Raw genomic sequence first — 26134 nt, 5'->3', positions numbered from 1 at the left:
ATATATATTTAAAAACTTTTGGATCAATATTGTTAGAGCTTCTGAGTTCCTATTATTCTCTGGGACATCATACTTTTAGAACAAAGTTTAATAATGTATATTAAATGAAAAAGTTTTTGATGTAATACCATTTTCTGTGTCTCTGTCATAAGCATATATAACTCAATCACCGATCCATCTAGTAAAAGGTTCAGTCTTACTAATTACAGCAGTGAATATGAAATACACAGAAATTTTTGGATATTATAAGATTAAAATATAGAAAGAATATTTTCGTACATCTATATCTATCTAATCATACAAGTACTCATATTTACACTTATTTCTATTAGTAATTAAGTCATTAGAGATGCTATCAAGAAAAAGTGTAACAACAAAGGAACTACTGTTAATGAAAATAAACAAAAACAGCAAGAATAAAATTTTATAATAACATTGTTTTAAAAATAATATTAAACTTTTTAGAGTTCAAGTAAAAATACAGATTTCCTTGAAAGGATCCAAGAGAGTATATAGCCTATATGAGGAATGACAAATTTACTTGAAACAAAACAAAATGATATTTGGAATAAATGTGAGCTACATTAACATAGAAAGCATTAATCACATAATTTTTTATACAATTCAATTAAAATTACTAGTAGGATTTACTAAATATGCAATACAATCAAATAATTCAAATGCCTGGAATCAATTTTGAGAAAATTGAAAAATAACTATTTACGAGAAAAATGGAGGCCAGGGATATAGCTCAGCGGCACAGGCTCCTGCCTGGCAAGAGCAAGGTCCTGAGTTCAGTTCCCGGTACCAAGAAAAGAAAAAAAAGAAAAAAAATGTACTTAAAATCCTACTAATGTTTTAACAGTGTTCTAGTAAGTGGGCTATTTGAGTGAATAAATGGAAAACCCTTGTCTCATGGAGCTTATGGTCAAAATCCAATATTAAGCTAAGTGATTTATGTAATTCAAAGAAGTCATCAATTTATACAAAGGAAAGAGATAGCTATTTAGGCATTTAAATTATGTTATGAAAAATCAATGTATTAATGCTATAATCAAGCCAACTACTTTTGAGAATTTAAAAATATTTAATATTTTTGTTGGTAATATCATTGGATCTCAATAGTTATTCTTCAAAGAAATATTTTATATCATGAATATTTCCATATTTAATCTTCAAATTATGGAAATGGATCTTGAATTATTGATGTTTAGGGTTACTGAAAACAGAAAATTATACATATACATTCATGAAAAATATACAGTGATAAAATAGATCTGACACAACATTATGCTGTTCTAAATGTTACAGATCGCCTTTAGCACGTTCACAGTGTTTCGCAGTCAACACAATTACCAGAACTTTCTCATTTTCCAGAAATCCTCTACCCTTAAAAGCTAGCTTCCCACAGTCCCTTCTCCCAGCCATCGTTTTACATTCTCTCTTTACGAATTTATATTTCAATCTCATACAAGTGTAACCACGTATCCTTATTTTGTATCTAGCTTATCTTATTTAATATTAACCTTCAAGGTTCATATTATGTTATAGTATACATCAGAATGTCCTTCCTTTTCAAAGCTAATGATACTCCATGGAATAGAAAGTCAATCTTTGAATTAAAAAATTTATTAGAGAAAGGTACATTGCCATTAATCCCCCCTATTCCACCGCCATAAAACAAAACGAAAAAGTCCTCCTCGTTACTTGGAAAATACTTATTCCATCTTTCTTGCCACTCTCTGAAGCAATTTTGGATTTTAAAAATATATAGCTGCTGAGTGTTACCTACCTAGTAAAAACATTACAGTGTATCCTCCTTGACTTCATTCACCAGATATGACACTGCAACTTCTGGCTCTGCTAATCATTTGCATTCTCTGGTCAAATTAGACTGGAAAAAAGAATATAATTATCTTGTTATACATTCCCAATGTTCATTAAATTCTCTGAGAAGTTCAGTAATATGTTCTACTATATTTAATCCCGAGTTTTCTAAATATATCTGAATTTGAAGCATTTTTGGAGGGAAAACGTCAACCCATATAAGTGATGCCGATATAAAAATGTTCAGTAATTGAAACAATTTCTTATAACTTCTTTCCAACATTCTGGCTTTACAGAATAGTCCATTCCTTTAACCCCTTTTGGCCATTGGCAGCCATTATTAGGGTCCACACATTAAAATTATCTCGTCTTTTAATATTTTTTCCCGAAGGATATTATAGTCATTTTGAGAGAAAAGGAGATAAAGATATGAATATTTGCAATTAAAACTGTTTAAAACAGTGTCTCAAACAAAGCGTATGCTCAAATAATCTAGTGAATGCAGTTATCATGTTTTTATTTGTTTTGTTTTGATTTATTTTGGTATGGCAGCACTGGGGATTAAACACAGGCACTGAACGACTTTCCCAAACCTTTTAAATTTTAATTTCTATTTTGAGGTAGGCTATCTCTAGATTGCTAAGTTGCCTAGGCAGGGCTTTATCTTGTGATTTTCCCACAATAATCTCTCGGAGTACTGGGGTTACAGGGATATTTCAAGAGGACCAGTTTAGTTACTGGTGTTTCTCACTTGAAGGTCATCATCATAACGTCTGATAAAGAAAGATCATGCACTAGTTGTGCTATTTGGGGTGTTTGTGTATCTTTGTGTGTGTTTAATAAAATTCAGATATATATGTATATATGTAAGGTAGAAAATCCTTGGGCAATATGTACCATAAAACATTTTCAAGCAGGATACCTGCTTGTCTCTAGGTTAGTTCCTAAAACCACAGAGACCATTATTGATCACACATCAAACAAACAAAAAAGAGACCAATGTAGGAGTAGAATATTTATTACTTACACTTACTTGTCTTGAAAAGTACATTATTGACAGAGAATAATTTTATTAGTGGATAGATTTTAAAATTGCTGCATTGCAACTTCTAGAACTCAGATGCATTTTAAATTCAATAATAAAGGATATTTGAATAAATATATTTATATTAAAATTTTAAAATTCATCAGTTTTCTGTTCTAATATCCAGACAGCTTTCCAGGTGTCCTTTTAAAGTATTTGTTTTAAAACTTAATAGAAGACATCGTGTTAATCATGTCCGATTAATATTTTAGGGATTATCCCAAAGTAAATTAATTGAATCCTTTTTAACATAAGAAGGAATTGCTTTTCTGTCTCAGTGTGTCAATTTTAACTGAGTTTTACCTAATAAACCTTATAGTGGATTATAAAATATTGATAATAATTAATGAGGTTTTCACCTCTTTTAGTTTGATTTCTTATCTCCTATCGCTTCTGAAGTCCTGAGTGGCCAAACTTACTCTATACAAATCAAGACAACTCTTTCTTAAACATTTATGAGGAAATTCAAAACGCTTTCCCTTCAGAGGTAGCCTTCTAACACTGCTTAGAAACAAATGAATCTACTTAAATTTGTCTTAGTAGAAACTGAAGAAATAGTTTACTTCAGTTATTTCTCATTATGTAGTCATTAACTTGTCACAAAGCACTTATCATAACACTAAAGACCTCTATTGTCCACTCTCTTGCCCACTTTTCAGAAAATCATTACTTTGTTCTTTTTACCTCATGGTTGTGGAGAAGAAGTAATATACAGAAATAAATTGAATACTGGTCAGAATAGATTCTAATATCCTTTTGGCATAAATTACCTAAATATGTAAGTAGCAGCATAAGCTACTGCTGTTACACTTATCTTCACAATTGATCACCCATAAGGTGTATTTATCTCTTATACTCTTGAGGAATAGGCATTTGGAAATATAAAGTATACCTATCATTTGCTTAGATATTAATAAATTTTTCTTGCATTGTGCCAGGGTCAAAGAACACCAATCCAAGGAGTATTACTTTTGCAAAGGTCTTACCTTGTAATATTTGTAATGCTTTATGTAAAAAATTATAGCTGTTATTATATTCATTTGATAATAATTTATAATATGATATTCTAAAAAAATTTTAATAGGAGTTTATCAAACATTACATCCAAACATTAACGTCTTAGTATACTAATAATTCAAAAGGACTAAACTATCTTGACCACTTTTTTAGATTCATCTGCCATGTAATTTGTTAGTTTTTGGCAGAGGAAATCAAAAAGAATTTGGATGAAACAGAGAGGTACATCCTGAAGATGGGTGGAAGACCTGGAGAAAAGAAGGAGGGGAGGGAGGATGAGGAGAGCAAAGGAAGATGGATGGTTGTGTGAAACATACATTTCCCCATTCCCCATGATGAATGTAATTATGTATCAGAAATACATACTAATAAAAATAATAAAATATCTGATGACCAAATTTAAAATATCACTCATTGAAATGTCTGTTTTTATATTACCTTGATTTTAAACTTTATTTGAAAGAGAATAGTAAAATAAAAAAGAACAATAGCAAAATACAAACAAAACAAAGCAAGAACATTAAAAATGATACAAGGTTTCAAACCAAATGATAGGAATTAACTGTGGTTGTTATATTACACATTATTATATTCAACGAAGTTGCTCAGATTGCCAGATGTAAGAATGGAAGATTGATCAAACCATTAAAGAGAATATGAGAATAATAATTTTAAAAATCATTAGGGACAATACAGAATTTTTCTACACAGAATTTGTATGCTCTTGAATACATGAATTTTATAGTTTTCCTCTTCAACAATTTCACCAGCACTGATTTTCATTTTCCTTACATATGTTATTTTGTTAGAATATTTATTAAAAATCTTTAGTGCATTATTAAAATGGATATTATTTTCCCCTTCCTATAGATTTTGAGTAATTTTTAGTACTTTGTACCACATATATCATAATTAGTCAATGAGTTCAATAATTAACATGAGTTTTGTGTCAATATAAAAATAGTAAGAAATCAGATAACCAGTTAAAATTTGTGTTTATGTAGGAGTCTATAGCATATTCAACTATATACCTATATTCTTATTTTTCTATAAGGCTGTTTTTCATCAGTTTAGACAACTTACAGAAAAATAAAACATTTTATAAGATCAGCTGGGAGACATGATACATAATATGATGCACAAAAAGAGATGACTGTGCTAAAATGAAAATAAATGGAGTGGTAGGAAGGCGTGGGTGTCCATTCCTCCCCAAATGCAATCTCCTTTCATCTCAGGTGTAGGGACGAATTCAGTAAGGTCACACCTTTGTTCAAGGACCAGAAGGTATCAAGGACCTAGTGTGTGCTCTGTCAGTTCCAGGCAGAAGAAAACAAGCGCAATAGTGTAGGTTGAATAGTCATCATTGAGGCACACATCTAATAAAAGAAAATATTTTTGGATCTGAGAGCTGAGTGTTGTCCACCTCAAAGAGCTAATGTTTAATGTGGAACAATAAGAAAAAAAAAAGATTCAGCAATGAAAAACAATTTAAAAACTCCTTTCATTAGGCTTCATGTGATTGCTCATTATAAAATATCAGCTGGCCTCAAAGTCAAGGCGATCCTCCTGCCTCAGCTTCCCAAGTGCCGAGAATAGAGACATGCACCACATGCCTGTCTCACATTCTTATAACAGTCCATTTTGGTTCTTTTCCTGCATTACTTCCCTGAAATTGGAACAGAATTTTGCATCTTTCGACTGTTGTCCTTAACTAAGGTAAGATGTCAGTGACTGAGAGGTTGGTAATTACTGAGTACTGCTTCATGATCATCTCAAAACTCAATGCAAAAGACCCCTCAGAGAAACTGTCTGCACACCTTTACAGTTCTAAACTACCTCAGCAATTTTCTCGGAGCATCATTTCCACTACCATATACAAGGTTAGCAGGAAACAATATTGATATCGATATTCTTGTTGACACTTTGTATAGAGACAATCTTGAAATTGGTTTTGCCTTCTGTGTAAAGATATCATCTTGTTTCATCGGTTTGGTGTTAGTATGTGAGCAAACTAAAGGCTCTTTATCAACTCTAAAACTGCACATGTGATTGCATCAGGTGTGGTTGCCTGTGCATCTAATCCCAGCTTCTCAGGAGGCTGAGACAGGAGAACCATCACTTTGAGGTCAGCCTGGGCAAATTAGTGAGCATCTGTCTCAAAATATTTTTTAAAAGGTAGAGAGCTTAAAATGCAGCTGAGTGGTAGGGCATTTGCCTCATATATGAGAGGACCAAACTACCCATGAAACATAGGATGACAGTCATTGTAAGATTAAAAACTTTAAATTGTGAGAAGTTCATAGGTCTGGGTACAGCTTTGGGTTAGTAAAACCTATTGTTCTATTCTCTTATACATTATACTATAGTTCATAGGTCAGATGCCACTTATGTAGTTACTAAAGGGCTGACTGTGTTCAGAAGAGCATAAGTCAGTATCTCATTCTATCACACTAGTTTGAGATGAAGTAGGCATCTCATGGTGTATCAGCCTGGCTTGGGATGTTGCATGTGAGCTTCAAGTATTTCTACACATTTCTGAAAATTTGAAAGAAGCATTCCCTGCATTGCTGTGTTACTTATATTCTGAATTCTATAATGTGATGTTGGGTTATTGGGCGCTCTCAAGGCTTTCATAGAAAATGCTCAACCTCAGTCTACTTTTATCCTCCAATGAATAATGAAAGATCAATTTGCAGTTTTAGGTCTTCAGTCCCTAAATAGTCAAATAGATCCAGTAATCCTAGCTGGGTTCTTTCGTAATTTGCAACAACAAAATAAACCTAAATCAAGTAACAGACTTAGATAATTTGTGCCTCCAATCACCTTAGTTATCAATTGCCCACATTGATGGAAATACTAGAATATTCTAGGAAAATCTGTCACACTTAAATATATTTTACACTAGCTTTTATTTCATAACAGTAAAATAATTCTGATGGAGATATCTGGAAAACACCTATTCTGACAATAAGCAGATTTTCCTTAGCCTTTATGTGTTTTCTACTGAAATTCTCCAATTAATTGTTCTCTGTAAAGAGCTTTTTGGAACATCATCCCTTCTTGACCACATATCATGCGTGAGAGATAGAGGAGAGTCTTTGGCAGGGATGTACATTTTTATACCAGTGCAATATGAGTATAAATTTTGGCATCCCAGAGTTGGATATGCAAATCTGTAAACTCTTGAAAAAAATGTTAACTATTGTCCTGGAACTTTTGAAAAGGAACTCAGTTATTACCTTAGCATCATTATCAGATGAAAACTCTGATTCCTAATGAGTTGGAAGTGAAAAATTAAATGATTTTAACATCTTGTTATGTAAAATCTACCAATATGTTGTAGTCATATTTCTAGTTTTAAGCTGGAATAAAACACTTCCTGTGTGCATAAACTGAGCACTGATTAAATACAGAAAGTTCATTAAAGATAAGTTATATGAACTGTCAGAAAACAAAATGAATGCATGAAAAGAGGTCAAACAGTTACACTCTAGAAAATTCTAATTTTAATACTCTAATCATAGGTGTAGCAGGAAGTCTGTCACCTTTTTATAACCTTGTCTAAGAAGAGAACATAAAGAGGATTGCATACAGTGAGATCTGCAGTTGTAAATGGCAAAACACTACTAGATACTATTGAATAAAGATGGAACATATAAACATAAGGTGACAAACAAGACAATATTTTATTTTAACAATTTGGTATCCTGGTGTATTTTACAGCTGGATATGTAAACCCAAGTAAACACTAGGATGTTTATAAATTTAGGTGTGCATTAAATACAATAGAATTCTAATGTACTTTCTTGTAATTGCATATATGTTCCTTTGTGGTTTTTCATTATAGTCCTATTACCATTCAAGCAGCTAATTATGTCCTCCATTATTAGGTGCCTGCTCTATGAAAGTACCCTTTGCTTTATATTTAATTAAGTTTTCTAAGTCTCAAAGCCACAAGACTTGCAAAATGAGAAGAGCAAATTAGTGTCTATGGAGGAGAAAGTCTATGTTTCACATGAAGCAAATGTATCTTCCTCATGAAGCCATTATCATCTTAAGTGTTAAAGGTAAATGAAAAACACTGAGCATAATGGCAAACACCTGTGGTACCAGCACTTCGCAAGACTGGGCCAGGAGGACAGCATGTTCAAGCCCAGCCTGGGCAATGAGTTATTTAGTGATAGCCTGTCTCAAAACAATAAATTAATACAGTGCAGGAGATGTAGGTCCATGTGAAGGCCTTGAGTTCAATGACCAGCACTGCAAAAATGAATGAATAAATGAATGAATGGCTAATTGTATAAAATTATATCTATCATTGGATATCTTATAAAAAAGCCAGAGGGTTTGTGTGTGTATATATATATATATATATATATATATTTCTATGAATTTATCATTATTTCTAAGAGTATATTCACCATAAAACATTTGATTTTATGTGTGAAATGGGAAAGCTTATTAATTTCATTTTAATTAAATGATATATACATTTTATATTATGATGACAAAAATTAAGAGCTGAGTCCACGTCACTTTCCCCTTGCTGGGACAAAATACCTGACACTCCAGGTAACGGGAGGAAAGAGAAAGAGTGCCAAGGACTCAGAAAGCCAGACATAGCTGTCAAGTCACACTCCCAGGGCCGCTCTCGCGAGACCCTACCTTCTCATAGCAAGTAAGCTAGATCAACCCCACGATTTAATTACCTTCCAAAAGCTTCAGTTAGGATGTGTGAGGTCTTTCGGTGACATTCTTGATTTAAAACATAATAGAAACACAGAATAACACATATACACACACAGGCACACACACATACGTGTGTGTGTAGGTACATATCATATGCCTAAGCATGCAAACATACATATGCATATGCATGTAAACATATATATGTGTGTGTGTATATGTATACATTTTCATGCAACAAGTCATTTTGATCATAATTATAGGTCAAAGTAGTGACAAAATAGGTCAGTTATTTGTTAAATTATCCCAGCTCTCTATTAAAGAATGTTTTGGTACATAAAACTGTTCTTAGAATTTTAAGACATCATCACTGTATTTTTTTCTGGAAAAGCAATCAATATTTCTTCAAAATGTGAAAAGTTTGCAACTCAACTACATACTAATACTAGTTGCTTGCTTTATTTAAATTTATCTCAAAATATATTGTTATTGCTGATATTTACTTATTTAAATTTATTGGCATATGTATGCAATACATAAATTTCTATTTATTTTGGGTGATGGCACATATTCATGTCTAATAATACTAAAGCTAAGTAAAATGCATGAAACACATAAGGTTAGAGACTGTGTTGTTTCTCTCATACGAAAATCCCCACATATAAATAGTTTAAAGAAGGAGGTGGACTTCGGGAGATGGGAAGAAAATTTGAGGCTGCAAATTTAACAGGGCCAAGAGGCCAAGGGGAGAAAAAATGAAGAATGCATCATGCATTGAAAAATGCATTTTTATGAAAGATTATCGTATGATTAGGTGCGTTACTTTTTCTTAAAAAATAAATGCCATATTCTGGACTGTAGAATTCATAACTGTTTGAAAGCCACTGGTGTGACAGTGGGAGCTGGGAGATCTGCAGGGAATCAGTGTGACAGGATAGACTTGCACGTCAGCACCAGAGATACAGACACAACCAAGGTGAGATAGGCAAAGTATTTAAGAAGGAAACTAATTTTGTGTTGTGTGGCATAGAAGTGAAAAAGGAGTATGGTAAATACTTCATGGGCTCGTTTGCACATCTGCATGAAAAATGGTGCTATGTTTGTTGGAAATACTGAACAAAGACCTTTTGAAAGAAGACTTTCATAGAAAGGTCATGGGCTTCTTGAATAGAATAAGATTCTTAACGGCTATGTCTCTCAGACCCGGCAAATACGGTCATCACATGGGAAACTTTCTGAATGAATCTATGAATGTTCTGATTTATTTTTGGTCACAATAGACACGGGACATCAATGCTTTTTAAAGTCCACAGGTAATTATGTTACGAGTCAATTTAAAAATATTAATATATATTTATGATTCATAATGTACTCACTGTGGAGTATTGGTTGATATTTATATCACGTCTTAATCCTTTTCACTTCTCCTCTTTCTGTCTTTCCTCCCGTCTCCCTCTATCCTTGTATTTTCCTCATGTCTTCATGTAGTATATCTTACTGTTACCTCTCATCTTTTTTTATTTTCTTACCATGAATTGAAGTCAGGACCTTGTGCTTGCCAAGCAAGATGCTGTGCCACTGAGCTATATCCCTGGCCCTCATCTTTGTATATTATACTCTTTAAATTATTTATATCTTGGGATTCTTACCCAAGAGAAACCATACAATATTAAGCAGTTTTGGTAATTACTACCTAATAACTCTCACCTGTAGATAACTATGTGCTGTAGAAATATAAACTTTATGCAAATTATTTATACAGATAAATTATTTTAAAAGCTGTTATAAACTTAAATAGGGAAAAAGAAAAGCATGAAACACTTATTGTGATGAAAACTCTGTGGTGAACTATCTTTACCTGAACTATTAATCAATATATTTGATTTTGTCAAAGACTTCTCAATTAGTTTTCCAAAATATTTTTCTCCTTTTTAATGCTGAGAATCATGAATTATTTTGAATACATACCTGTATGAGCAAAGATTCCTTTTTTTAATTTTAAGAAGAATATCAGCCAATAAAAATTATACAGAATTTCAAAATAAGACCATGCAAAATTAATAATAGTTATTATATTGCATGTTGTTTTCTTTAAAGTAGTTGCTCAGATTAACAGATATAGGCATGTAAGATTGACCAAACAATATAAACACTAAACTGTTCCTTTCAATTATCTTAACTGTCAAGATAGCTATATATATGGTATATATACAAGATAAAGGGAAAGAATGTGTGTATATATATATATATATATATATAATATTATATTTATATATATTCCTCCATCCCACTTATTCTTTCCTTTTGAGCGGTTTCTTTCCCTTTCATACTATCTATTGTACCTTTTTAATCTTTATTTCTTTTCTTTTTATTTTAAAGAGAGTAGTTAAAAAAAGGAAGAATAATAGCAACATACCAACATCACAAGCATAAACAAAACAGAGCAATAATATTAAAAGTGATACAGCATTTCAAAGCAAAATGATAGGAATTAATGGTGGTTGTTATATTACATACAGTTATTGTCAACTATGTTGCTTAGATTACTAGATGTAAGAATGGAAGATTATTCAAACCATTAAAGAGATAAAAAATAATTATTAAATAAAACCTTAGAGATAATAAAGAGTTGCACTAGACAAGATGGTAGGAATTCACCAATGATTGCTCCATTGTGTATTGTTATCTTCAAATCATTTGCTTAGATTACCAGATATAAGCATGCAAAATTGGTCAAAAGGTAAAAAATTTTAAGCATTAACTGTTCCTATAGGTATACCATCAGACACCAGCAATACAGTTATCCCAGATATATATATCCCAGAGATTTTGCCTTACATCTTTCTTTTTTCTTCTTTCCTTCACACCAGTTGCTCCTTTCCTTGAGCAAGTTCTTTCCCTTTCCTATCAGCTATTGTAAGTTTTGAATTTTACTTACTCATTCAGATTCCTGCACCAGAGAGACAATATGATGTTTACATATGTGGATCCGATTTATTTCACTTATGAATATGGTCTCTAGTTGCGTCCATCTACCTACAAATCTTTTGGATCTTATTTACTCTTTCAATTTCTTACACTAGGGAGGCAATACAATGTTTACACATGTGGGTCTGATTTATTTCACTTATGAGTATGGTCTCTAGTTGCATCCATTTACCTATAAAAGCCTCAAGTTTATATTTCTTTATAGCTGAGTAACACTCCACTGTATAAAAATACATATTTTTTAATACATTCCTTGGTTGATTAACCTTTGGGTTGTTTCCAAGATTTAGCTATTACGAATTGTGCTACTATAAACAAGGCAGGAAGCATCACAATCCCTGACTTGAAATTATACTACAAAGCTACTGTGATAAAATCGGCATAGTACTGGCAAAAAAAAAAGACTTGAGCATCAGTGGAACTGATTAGAAGATTCAGAAACAACTACAACACACTTAGCCATCTTATCTTTGACAAAGGGGCCAAATATGTTCAGTGGAAGAAAGATAGCCTCTTTAATGAAAGTACTGGAAAGACTAGCTTTCTGTAGGCTGAAGACTAAAACTAGACCCAGGTCTACCACTATTAACTAAACCAAAGTCAAAATAGAACAAAGATCTAGCTATTAAAGTAGAAACACTAAATGTACTGGAAGAGAAAGTAGGTAGAAATCCTGAAGACATAAGGGTAAGCAGAGAGCAAAAACCAAACTGCGTGGGAAATACTTGAAATAATCAACAACTGGCCTTTCTTTTCTTGCATTAAGGTATTTTGTTTTCAATCCTAAATCTTGCTGTCTTAGTTTTTTTCTGTCCTTCTTCTTTTTCCTTCATTAACTTTGAATTATTTAAAGATACTTGTTTAGCCACATTCTTTCTGTATTTATATTAGTAACTTCATAAGTAAGCCACTATTGGGATAACTGAAGTTTTCCTAAGGTGTTTTCTGTGGAAATGCCAAATTGTGCTCAGAGTAACTTTTATCACATCAGTTATATTAAAAGAATGCCACAGTGTTTGCTAGAAATCATGGTTGAAAATGGTTTCTACAGATAATAAAGTGAGTCAAATATTCTCCAGCCTTAGAACACAATGAAGTGTCTTGTTACTTCAGTTAAAATACTTTTTATAAGTTAACCAAATATTGGGAAAATTAATAAATGAATTATAAGGTCAAATGGAAATCATAATAATAAATTAATAATTATTATTATATTTGTGTCAGAGAATGGATATGATTTTACCTAAATTGACATATATATATATATATATATGTGTGAATATATATGTTCATACACATATGTGCTACAGACATCTGTAAATATTTAATACATTATTATATATTATGCATATGTCATACATGATAAATATGTTTCAATAGAATATTATGAATCTATGTATACATAAATGCATATTTATTGATGATTATAAAATATTGTTGACATAGTATTTATTGGGAATAATAAATATGGCTCCTTCTTATACACCTCCATAGTAAATTACTGTGAGGGCAGAGTTTAAAGTCCAAGCCTTGGTCACCTTGCATTCTTATAGAGCAGTACAACTCCATGAAGAAAGTGAACAGTAAGTGTTTACTCAACCACATGCAGACCAACCTACATTCTTATATTTCCTACTCAAAACTGATCTGAATATTGGCATAAATTACATGTATTTGTTTAGAAAACTGAATTTTTCTGCGTTGTGTATGAATAGTAATTTATCTATATTTATAACTACAAATAACAAATAATGATATTATTATTATTATCAACATTTTGCATGGCAATACTTTCATAACAAAGTAGAAATCAACATAATTTTTGCAAAGTCTATGTAATATTTTGATGATTCTCATTAATGCATATGATGTGAATTCACTGACAATCAAAATCCATCATAAAATGAAAGATTAAATCAAATAAAAATGCAGTGTTAACTTTAAAACCCTGCTTTAAAAATAAACAACCCACTGTCCTTTATGAGGAATCAAATAAAACAGTCTCAGGAGCATCATCATAAATGTGACTTCACAGAAATTAAAGTCATAAATTACTTTACTTACATTTACAAGGCCAAGAAAATAGAAGCTAGAGAAAGAGAAAATGTGAAGTTGTGTGACAAAAAACAATCTGACTGCTTAATAATGAAATATACTTGAAAGAGCAGTCTATTGTTCACTTTTCATCCCAAACTGAAGTAAAGATTTTTATCATCTGAACCTGTAGTACACAGTATTTAAATAATTTAGAGGAACTCAGCTCAATAACAAGAATGTTAATTTTTTGTCATTTTTGAGACAGGATATCTCTATGCAGTTTAGGTTGTCCTTGAACTCATTTTCTAGCCCAGGTGGGTCTCAAATTTGCAACAATCCTCCTGCTTCAGCCTCCTAAGTACTGGGATTACAGGTGTGTGCCACCACATCCAGCTTAGGAAGGTTATTAAGCTTTCTTTATGTTAAATATTTTCACCTATTTTCTAAGATTCTCCTTTCCTTACTCCATCCATTTAAATTAATGTCCTGTAGATGACAAAGAAATCCAGCAGAATGGCCAACATTCCATTACTGAAAAACCTTTGAAAGCTCCCACTTGAACAGGCATGGCCACAATCCATCTCCACTTTGCTAGGAACTCCCACATTTGTAAATGTTGAGAGAAAATGCCACTGTATTTATCCCACAGTCACACCCTCATGGCAGGTAGCATGAACAAAACGATAGCAAGCGTCCCCACCAACATGCACATACTAAAGTCTGCCAAGTTGAAATATGTGTCACATCCATCTACCTGAAGGTCTCTGATATAATAGCTATAGGTAAGGCTTGGAATGCTGGACAAGACTGATAGGAAGCAAAATACAGTTAGCATCAAATCCTAAAAGCTGTATGCTGTGGTGACAGGCCCACTGAACCAGCCTAGGCATTTGACCTACATATGCCTGAAGATTCCTTGTAAGCTGCCAAGGAGATAAAGCCACTTAGTAAGTTGATATTTGTAATCACTAGTTTACCAACAAACTGCAGTAGGAGAGTGAGGAATAGGCAGTATGATCAGCATAAGAGACACAGTCAGACTAATTTCAAATACCTGTTTATTTGCCAACACAGCTTCCATTGCCTAGAATTCTTTAAGGGTCTCAGGTTTGAGGGTATGAGGAGAATTCAAATGTAGATCCCCTTGCGATGGTTTATATAGATTGCTTAACTAAGGTGTAGGTACCCTCAATTTTGGGTGAATCTAATTAATATCCCCCAATAATTTCTGAAAATCACTTAATGTTTGTAATAAGTTTGTTAATTTTAATTTTTGGACTCAAATTGCTATTTCTTCCATGAGAGTTCCCAAATAACTGTAGGGGTGCTATGGTTAATACACTGTGTTAACAAGAGAAATTTGGAAGTTTAATGAAGTGACTCAGCAGTGTCCAGGATCCTCACTGTGTAAAGATCCTGAGCTTGTGGAAGACAAGGGCATGGAGATGGTGTGGGCAAATAGCCTGCTTGTAATATGAGGGAGAAGAAAAGGGCTGCTTCTCCCTCTTTTGTTCTTGTTGCTTTTGCTGTCTTTTGCCACCTTGAACAGTTGCCCCTGTGCCATGGCTCTCAGTCTTGGAGCCCACTGAGTATGTACTGAAACCCCCACAAACTGTGAGCTAAATAAACCTTTCCTTTCTTAATTTTAGGCATCAGGGTATTTTTTCTGAGCAATGAGAGAAAAGTAATGACAGAATTTAGTACCAGAGAAGTGGGGTCATTGCTGTGACTCTACCTGACCATGTGGTTCCAGAGCTTTTGGGAATGGCTTTTGGGAAGAATTTGGAAAGGTTTGGAGATAGATCCCAAAAGAGTAGAACTGGAGAGACTTAGGATGATCTGTATGGGAGATTCTGGTCAGAGCGCAAAGGACCTGAAAACTGGTAAAGACTAAGCTTGAGAGATTTCCACTGGGAGGGACTGCATTGGTTGTTGGAGAACAGACAATGTGTGTTATGGCACAGAAGAAAGTTTGCCTGCCTTTTGTTCATGTCTAGAGACTTTGCCTGACACTGAGATGAAAGGTGGCTCACTAATTTATATGGGAGAGGAAATTTCAAGGCAGTCTCATGTTGAGGAGATGGCACAGCTACTGTTGGGGGCTTTTAGCCAGATCTAAGTTGAGAACCAAGAGCAAATAGTCCAGCAGCATGATTTAAAATGTTGTGAATTTGGTTAGAAAGGAAACATCAGTAAAGCTATGGTCTTCAAAGATAAAGGTGAGGATATCTGAATTGCTGAGAAGGAACAGGAGAATGTAAAAGATGGTCTGAGAGCATCATAAAACCAATAAGTCTCTTTCCTTTACAGGCTCAAAACTGAAAAAGTGAAAGATATTGCTTTGGGGAGAAAGCCACGATGCTCCATATTCTAGAATGGTGGCAGCATAGAAAATTTGTTCCTCATAATTGGATTCAGAGTGCCCAAACATCCAGGCACTTGGCCCCGACAGCAGAGAGAGAGGAAAGACTAGCTACTGCTCCAGCTTGCAGCAGAACTTGGCATCATCCCCATGTGTCTTAGTTACTTTTCTCTTGTTGTTGAGACAAAATTAAGGACACCCAAAATTAAGGAAGGTAATGTTTATTTAGCTCACAGTTTGTGGAGGTTTCAGTTCATACTTGGCTGGCTCCAAGGCAGAGTGGCACATTGCAGAGGGCAACTGTTCACGGCAGCAGAAGACAGCAAAAGCAACAAGAGCAAAAAGGAAGAGCAGTGGCGAGCAGCCTCTTTCCCTCCCTTACGTTGTATGCAAACTGTCTGCCCCAGGGCAGGTGTAGCACTCACACCCATAATTCCAACATTGGACCATGAATCAATCATGAACTCTAAAAGCTCTTCCCCATGACCGCATAAGGCTTTTGGGGGACATTCAGACACAAATCACCACACCATGGTGCTGCTTTTAAGCACCATGCAGAATGCAAGGGATATGGGATTTAAAAGGTTTCTACCTCAATTTCAGAAGGCCTAGGAGACAGGCAGTGTGCCCCTGAGAGGGCAGTGTGTAAGGCTGTGAGTGTGAAACTGAAGGGGCACTGGAGACCCCAGAAGTTCAGAAAAGCCAGGAATATGGATCATCCAGGGAAATCTGCAAACCTTATAAAGTAAGCCTAAGGGAGAAACCATGGGAGGTATAACCATCAGGTATAACCACCCATAGGGATGGACTCCCACAAGCCTTTTGGAGCTCATAATTTGCCACAGATTACCTCAGATGGTGCATATGAAATTACAGGAATTAATGTTTGACCTACTGGATTTTAGACATCCTTTCATCCCCATCCTTTGTATCCCCTGTTTGTAAATTTTGGAACAAAAATGTCATCTTGTGCCACTAAATGTTGGAAGTGTTTAAATTTTCATTTGCATAACTAAGAGTTTGCCTTATGTCTCAGAGGAGACTTGGAACTTGGACTTTTCAGCAGTGCTGAAACTATTAGTACTTTGGCAACTCTTGCAGATGGAGTAAATGCCTTTTGTTTAAAGGAATGTACATGACAGGGGTAGAATGTTATGGTTCTAATGTTATATAATGTTGATAGACTTAATAGTGGTTCTTAAGGATTGTTAAACTGGTGTTATAAAGCTCAAATTGTGAAATGATAAGAATAAGCATGTCTTTGTACCTGGAAATTGGTTTAAAGAAATGGGTCTGGCTGCCAAGTTGACAAGGGGTGGATTGCTATGTTTAATACACTGTGTCAACTTGAGAAGTTTAAAAATTTAACGAAGTGACTCAGCAGAGGACCAGAGTCCCCAATTTGAGAACATCCTGAGCTTGTGAAAGAGGAGGACATGGAGATGGTGTGGGTGGATAGCCTCCTTAGAATATAAGGGAGGTAAAGAGAATTGCTTTTACCCGCTTTTGCTCTTGTTGCTTTTGCTGTCTTTGGCCACCTTGAAATGCTGCCTCTGTGCCATGACACCTTGCCTTGGATTATGATTGATACCTCCACTAACCATAAGCTAATGAACATTTCCTTCCTTAATTTTGGGCACCAGCCTATTTTTTCTCAACAACAACAGAAAAGTAACTAAGACAGAGAAAAACAGTTTGAACTTTCTCTAGGGCTCTGCACAATCCATGTTGCTTCAAAGCCCATCTAGTCTCTGCAAAAAGAAGGATAAATTGTTGTTGAGAATCTACAGTAAGCAATATGTCATACATATAATATATTATATACCTTGATGGAATTTTTTCCCTATGGGATCTAAAGCATGACCAACAAAATACTTACACAGAGTAACAGTGTTCATCACCCCTTGTGGTAAAAGTGCCCATTGATATCAGTGCATAGGCTAGGCAAAACCATTTGCAGGAAGAGAAAAAGCTAAACGAGTTCAGTTCTGTGGACTCAAAGGGGTGGTAAAAAGCAATCCTCAAGATCAACAACTATCATAGGCCAGTCCAGTGGGACTGTAGTTGGAAAGGGGAGCCAAGGCTTGAAAGCACCTACAGGATAAATACATTGATTAGTAGTTCTTAAATCCAGAAGCATCTTGCACTTTATTCCTTTGGTATAACAAAAACTGGAGTATTCCAAGGACTACTGGAAGGCCCGATTTGTCTCTCTTTCAACTGTTCTTCCACTAATGCTCATAGTGAATGAACTTCACCTTTGGCAGGGCCCATTAATCCACGTAAACAGGCACATAAATTTTCCATTTTAATGAGAATAGTCTTTGAATATGGAGAATTACAATGACCCCTATTAAAAATTTGTCTCTTAGCTGTTGTCTTCCCTTTCATTCCTCCAACAACAGGTTTGGACATCCTTCCATCAACAGGTGGAGTTATCATACTACTAATTTTAATTTTCCACTCAGCAGATCCCATCTCCTCAAATTGATTGAGGTCCCTACAACAAATAGCTGAAATATTCCCTTAATATTATCCAGAAATATACAAAGCATAGTTATAGCACTTTGCATAACCTATCGGGGTGACGCAAGCCCCACCAAGGAGTTGGCTGCCCAGGTAGGCCAAGCAGGTGGCCACTGGGATGAAGTCATTGCTGTAACATCTACACCTGTGTTCTTAAGCCCTCAAAAATATTTTCCTTTAACCTTAAGTGCATATGTGGGCTAGTGGTCTGTGATAAATGTCCCTGATTATGGGGGGTACTGTTAAAGTTTTAGCTTATCAACTAATAGTGGTGGTTCTGACAGCCAGTAAAAAAATCAGTTGAGCTATGTAATCACCTGGTTTAAATACCCAAACATCTTGTGATGGAACCACGATCTAAATTTCCCTTCAAAAAGTCGAAGTAAATAATCCCAAGGAATACTTCAACACCCTGCAAGTCCAAACTACTTTTTTCCTAGGACAAAGGCCATTGTACCTAAGGGGAGGTGTCTCCAGATTCCATGGTAAGACGGACATATTTATCTTTGCCTATCAAAGTCATCCACTCAGCATCAAAGAAATCTAATCCCATGCTTCCTTGGGTTCTGCTGACAAGGGACTCAACTATCTTTAAGAGATGTACAGAACATTGGGGCTGCAATTACATATTGGGAATGCCTCCATTGTTGGTTTAGCCTGGAGCCAGGCCTGCATTCTGTGTCCCATGAGTGGGGTGCCATCTCAATGATATTGGTGACAATGGGCACAATGATTTCCCTTGTGACATCTTGGAATAGTGAAACTCCTCCAGGAAAAGGGCAATTTCAACTTTTTTTTTTTTAACCTGTAGGTGAGTGCAGTTTATGGATATGCCCTGTTTTGCCACAATTTAAACACTGTAGTTTTGAAGAAGCCTGATTTTGTTTAATTAAACCAAACATGGTGTAGTTAAACAGAAAAGACTTGTGACTTATGACCCACATCTGGATCTACTTTCAAATAGTTCACAACATTTTTGCTCACGCAGATGGCCTCTAGCACTTTTTTACAGTGCTTATTAGCATTCTCAAAAGGCAGTTGCAACTCAATAATCTCTGTCCTTTGAGTATGTGGTATATGTCATTGGAGACCTTCCTGTAACCAGGTTAAGAATTGGGCATCTGGGAATATAGCTCAGTGGCATAAGCGCCTGCCTGGCAAGTGCATGGTCCTGAGTTTAACTCCCAGTATGCAAAAAACAAAAACAAAAACAAAAAAAGAATTGGGCACAAATGTTATGAGAGTCTTGAAGAATGTGTCAAAGGACTGAGTGTGAACACTATATTCAGGAAGAGTTACCCAGGCTCATTTCATTATGAGAGCCATTTGCTGATAGTCTAGAAGGGTTAACTGCGATATTAGATCTGAGTATATATCTGTTCACAATATTTCCTCTATAATCTTTAGATGTCCTGGTGCCAGATTATGTCAAGCCCTCTCAGCTTCTAACTCTTGAAAATTAATGTGGAAAGTTAAATATTACTCTTAAGAAAGGCAGAGCTTAGATAAATGCTCAATGCCTAAATGAGGTAAGTGTGAAGCTCTTAAGACTAATTTCAACAAGCCCAACATGAAAGGTCCCTGAAGCCCATTATTCATAACACTAGATTTTAATTATTTAAGCAATTTATACTCCAAAGGATTGTGCTCATGAACATTTCATTGTGGAATTAGTAAAATCAAGATAAATATTAAGTGGAAATACGCATGCCCCAAGGGCCCTCTGCTAAATGCAGCCTTTCTAACCAATCCTTGATAAGGAGGCACTACTTCTGTCTCATCCACAGATGGAAGGGAGGGAGGAAGAGGGCAAGGAAGAGAAGAGGACCATATCTCTTCCCTTTCATCTCTATTCGTGCTCAATGTTTCACTAGGTGTGGGATGTTCTCCCACAGCTAAAGGACAAAGAACTGCACAGACCAAGCTCCATGTGAATAGTTTCAGGGAATATAACAGAACCCTAGGTATAAGCCTGTTCCAAACCCTTTCTTACTCTCTAAATCAAATGTACCCATCTGAAGAAACCAATGATTATTTTTATAACATTTGGCAACATATGAAAAATCAGCTGGATAGTAACTTGAGTGCCAGACTGGTGCAACAGAATTTCCAATAAAAGGATATAATGTTGTACATAAATTGATGAACTTCTGCTCCATTAAGTTGGTTACAATTATCTACACATGCTCATGTTCCTATTTTCTTCCTTTTCTTTTTCCTTTTTTACTTTGCCATTTTCTTTAGCATCCAGCACTTTTTGCTGTGGAAGTTCCCATCACTGACTTACTATACTTTCCTGTGGGTGGACTTCCTCTGTCAGTGTCTCTTTTCAATTACCACTTGTGGGATCCAGACTATGAGCTTTTGCCTGACGGAAGGATGATGAGAATGAAAAACAGGGACACAGTGTGAAGGTCAAGGATCTCTTGTTTCCTTTTGACAAAGAGCCCCAAGTTACTGCTTCACCCTGCCTTTATTCATTCAGACATGGGTACAATCAATTAAAGTACCATAGGATTCACCTGCCTCCTACCATCCATGGTACATGCCTGGGGAAAAAAAACAAACAAACAAGATCTCAACTGTATCAACTTTTCCTTAGAAGCTGCAACATATCAGCACACTTGCACGTTACCTTTCTCCCTAATGCTAACAGAGGAGACAACTAGGCTTCAATCTTCTTATCTGGTCTCCTACACTCCCATAATAATTGCACTTCTATTCATAATATTAAAAGTGTGGAAACATTCTAAATATTAAAACGGTGCATTGAATAATGAAAAAATGTCATTTGCATGCGATGGATTATTTTAACCTTTAAAAATAAATAAATCTTATGTGACAGCATAGATGAATTTTAAGAGAATCCTAACTAGCGAGTGACTGACAGGAGGATAAGTATTGCATGATTTCACTTATATGAGATCTGAAACTGTCAAACTCACAAAAGCAAAGGGCAGAACATGGTGTCCTACAACAAAAGGGAAATGCAAGTCAACAGGGAGAGAAATAAATTATCCATGAAGGATAACTTTTAGAAATCTGCTGCACAGTTCTGTGCCAATAGATAACAATATCACACTGTACATGTAGAAATCTGATCAGAGCTGGGTGTGGTGACACACACCTGCAGTCCAGCCTTCTAAGTGGCTAAGGCAGGAGGAGCACCAGTTTCAGACCAGCTTGGACAACTCAGGGAAAGCCCATCTCAAAAGAAAGTAGGATTGGCGATGTAAATCATTTCCTCAGTGTGAAGAAGAATCTGCATTCAATTCCCAGTGCAGGGAATAAAGATCCAATGTTAAAATAAAGATCCAATGTTTTACATTATGCCAATTAAAATGTTATATGTTCTAAAACAATATATTTCATCAGGCCTTAAATATAAGACCATGATTTGAAACTTACTAAGCAAAGTCTATCTACATTGCTTTAATTAAAAATACTGTGATCTATTTGCATGTGTTAGTCATCCAAGTGAATGTTATTAGCAGTTTTCACTTAAAACTTTCATTAATTTGTTAAAGACTGAAACCTTCAAAATATTGCAGCTTAACATTTAGAAAGATATATTATTTCCTCCTTGATTTAAACTTTATTTTATTGATAATATGAAATTATCTATACTTTCCTTAAATATATGTTTGTTAACTTTTTGAGACGTGGTATCTGTATGTAGCCTAAACTAACCTTGAGCTTGCTATGGAGTCCAGGCTGGCCTGGAACTCTTGGCAGTCCTACCTCAGCATCCTGAGTGCTGAGATTACAGGTGTACACCACAATTCCCAGCTAATTTATTTTGAAGTACTGTCACTTATAGTATTATGAAAAGTATGTCCTTATTATATCTAGATATGAGTTTTTTGAATTATGAAAATTAAAACTGAATTATATTCATGGCAGTTATTTTCTTAAACTTGGTCACACTACTTATATTTTGGTTTTAATTGTTTCATGTCAGAATGACTTGGTTGAATTTTCCAGAAATGTGTTGGAGTTTCTACAAACAGTGACATACGTCTTTCTATTCCCTCTCTATCTGTATGTACACATATCTATTTCACATGTGTATATCTGTATATTTAAGTGCATGAATACTATGTGTTATGATTTGTGTCTGAATGTCCACCCAAAACCTCATGCATGATTTTTCAATTTTGCGGAATACAGTCTTTTTGAGAAATTACCATACTTATTTCCATAGTGGTTGTACTAATTTGCACTCTCATCAAAATGGACAAGAGCTCCCTTTTCTGCACAGTCTCACCAGCATTTGTTATTGCCTGATTTATTTAAGGATAACAATTCGTTCTTGGCTGAGATCGAATCTGGCTGTTGTTTGAATTTTTATTTCTTGGATGACCTATGATGTTGAACTCTTTTTAATATAGTTATTTGCTTAATTTTCATTTAGGAATTCTGTATTCATTTCACACCAATTTGTCAATTGGGTATTTAAATTAGAGAGGTCTGAAATTTTAAATTCTTTATATATTCTAGATATTCGTCTCCTGTCTGAGGAGCAACTGATAAAAATACAGAAAGCCCAAGCCAATTTTATGAAAACAATGAAAGAATGTACCCAAATTTCTGCAATTAGGAATAAAAAGGGAAAAATTACAACAGATCCTTCAAATCTAGAACTTTAGTTCCTAATTTGAGAACATTTACTTTAATGAGATGGAAAATTGAAAGAAAATGGATAGATCCTAAAATGTGTATATATTACTTAAGCTGTGCCAAGAAAATATAAAAAAACCTAAATAATTCAGTGTCAGTCTCAGTCAATAAAATTGAAGAAGTAATTTGAAAAAAAAAAAAAAACTACCAACAATGAAAAGCCCAAGTACTAATGGATTCACTGCTGAATACTACAAGAACTTTAGAGAAAATCTAATGCCTCTACTTTTGAAACTGTAATAAAATTGAAAGAGAAGCAATACCCCAAATGTCATTCTTGAAAACAAACATTCACCTGATATCAAAACCAGAGAAGGACCCAACCAAAGATAATAACTATAAGCCAATCTCTTCAGTGAACATAGATTCAAAATCTTCAGTAAGATAGTGGCAAAAAGAATGCAGCAAATCATCTAAAAGAATATACATCATGACCAAGTAGGATTCATCTCAGGCATTAAGAAATGGTTTAACATACACAAATCCACAAATGTAATACAATGTATTAAGAGAACCCAGGACAAAAATTACAATATTATCCCAATGGATGCAGAAAAAGCATCTGACAAAGTCCAACACCCGTTCAAAAAAAAAAAAAAAAGCCTAAAGAAAATTGGAATAGAAGGTCTTCTCTCAATCTAATAAAAGCCATCTATGTCAAACAAAGAGCCAACATCACACTAAATGAACAAAAAGTAAAGCTTTCCTCTAAATTCAGGAATAAGACAAGTATACTGACTACCTCCACTCATGTACAGTATAGTTCTGGAAATATTGGCCAAAGCAATTAGACAAGAGAAAAAAATAAAAGGAATATGAATAAGAGAGGAAAAATTAAATTATCAGTATTTCTTGATTACATGATATGGTACATAAAGACCTGAGAAACTCCACCAAAAGACTCCTAGTATTAATAATCAAATTTGGTAGCATAGCAGGGAACAAATTCAACAGTCAAAAATCACTAGCATTTCTGTACACAAAAAATTTGCTGAGCTAGAAATTGGAAACAACACCTTTCACAGTAGATCAAGCAAAATTAAATACTTTGGAACCAATGTAACAAAGGAAGTAAAAGACCTCTACAATGATAAGTACAGTACTCTGAAAAAGATCAAAGAGCATATAAAAAATGAAACATATTCCCTATTCTTGACTAGGCAGAACTAACATAGTCAAAATGGTCATACTTCCAATTCAGTTATACAGATTTAATGCAATCCCAATCAAAATGCCAACAGTATTCCTCACACAACTAGAGAAAACAATCCTACAATTCATATGGAACTGGAAGAGACCTAGAATAGCAAAAGCAATTCTGAGCAACAAGAGCAAGGCAGGGGGAAATCACGGTTCCCAATTTGAAGTTGTACTACAAAGCTATAATGATAAAAAAAAAAAAAAAAAAGCATGACCCTGACAAAGCAACATGCTCAAGGATCAATAGAACAGAATAGAAGATGCAGAAAAAACTCCAAGCATACTTGCCTAACTTATCTTTGACAAAAGTCCCAAATACCTTCACTAGAAGTAAGATAGCCTCTTTAATGAATTGTACTGGGGAAATTGATTTTCCTTGTGCCAGCGATTGAACCCAGAGCCATATCTGTCACTATGCACTAAGCTAAAATAGAAATAGATAAAATAACTAACTATTGAAGCAGAAATATTTAATTTGTCTAAATATAGAAGAGGTTAAACACTTGAAAACATAGGTACAGGCAAAGATTTTGTGAACAAAACCCCAGTTGTATAGGAAATATTACAAAGAATCAATAATGTGGATTACATCACATTAAACAGTTTTTGCACAGCAAAAGAAACCACCAACACAGAGGAGAGATGACCTATGGAATGAGTCAATTATTTTTTTTAAATTTATTATCTTTTGAATTTCATAGGTAAATACATAGAATTGTAAACATTTTAATGCAATGTATAAAATTAATGTCTATTTTATTAATAACATACACTTTTCAGCAAGACTACCTTTCAGTGACCAAGCAAAATATGGATTTTGGCAATTACATTAGTATAAGAAATACACAAGTTAGCAGTTTAGCAAAACAATTTAGTACCTTTTACAGCATATTAAGTCAACAATCACAATGGACTACATTATAACAGAACAATTACATTTTTAAAAATAAGGAAGGTCACATAATAGTAGCTTAAGTAACCAGAACTGTAAGCAAATAATTCACTTTTGACCTTCAAAACTTGCAAATCTGGTTTTTCATATGCCATTGTACTGAACTGAGTTATTTCTACCAGAATAATTTTATTTTTTAAATTCATTTTAAAAATAAGAGAAGGAAAACATTAACCAACAGACGTCCATTTACAAAATAGCATAAGAACAATACAAACAGTACAGAGTCACAGACAAAGTTGTAGGTAATTAACAATGGTTCTTGTATTACATATTGATATCTTCAAAGTGGTTTCTCAGGAAAACAAATCCACCAGAATAATTTAAAAAAAAAATCTTTTTAGTGACGGGGGATTTAGCACAGCGCCTGCCTGGCAAGCGTGAGATCGTGAGTTTGATTCCTGGTACTGGAAAAAAAGCAAAAACTAAATAGTTGGTTCTATTTTTTTTTTAATCTAGAGAAAATAAAGTTGGTACTGGAAAAAAAAAAAAAAAAAAAAAAAACTTTTTAAAAACAAATTCTGGAGTGATATGGGTCTATTGGAGGCACTGTGATGCTCAGGTAAGCATTTGAAAAACCAGTTAGATGGAGCATAGCATGGGTAAAAATTTCATTTTGCCACATTTGCACACATGCACACAACTTTTCATTCCCCTTGTGTGGTGTTTTGGTTAGAATTTAATATTTCATAAGGATCTAGATCTCATCCTTTATGCCTTCACAGAGATTTGGTTCCTCTCAATTAACTCAGCTATTCCCTAGATTATGAAATTT

At 34.3% G+C, this 26134-nt stretch overlaps 1 pseudogene; it reads left to right on the top strand.

Moving 5' to 3' along the window:
- Positions 1–26134, top strand: part of LOC102028717 — a 173069-nt pseudogene that overhangs the window by 102451 nt on the left and 44484 nt on the right.

Source organism: Chinchilla lanigera, unplaced genomic scaffold (assembly GCF_000276665.1).
Source record: "Chinchilla lanigera isolate Chin_1 unplaced genomic scaffold, ChiLan1.0 scaffold00005, whole genome shotgun sequence".
Lineage (NCBI taxonomy): Eukaryota > Metazoa > Chordata > Mammalia > Rodentia > Chinchillidae > Chinchilla > Chinchilla lanigera.
The sequence above is the reverse complement of the archived record's forward strand: the minus strand, read 5'-3'. Positions and strand labels throughout refer to the sequence as shown.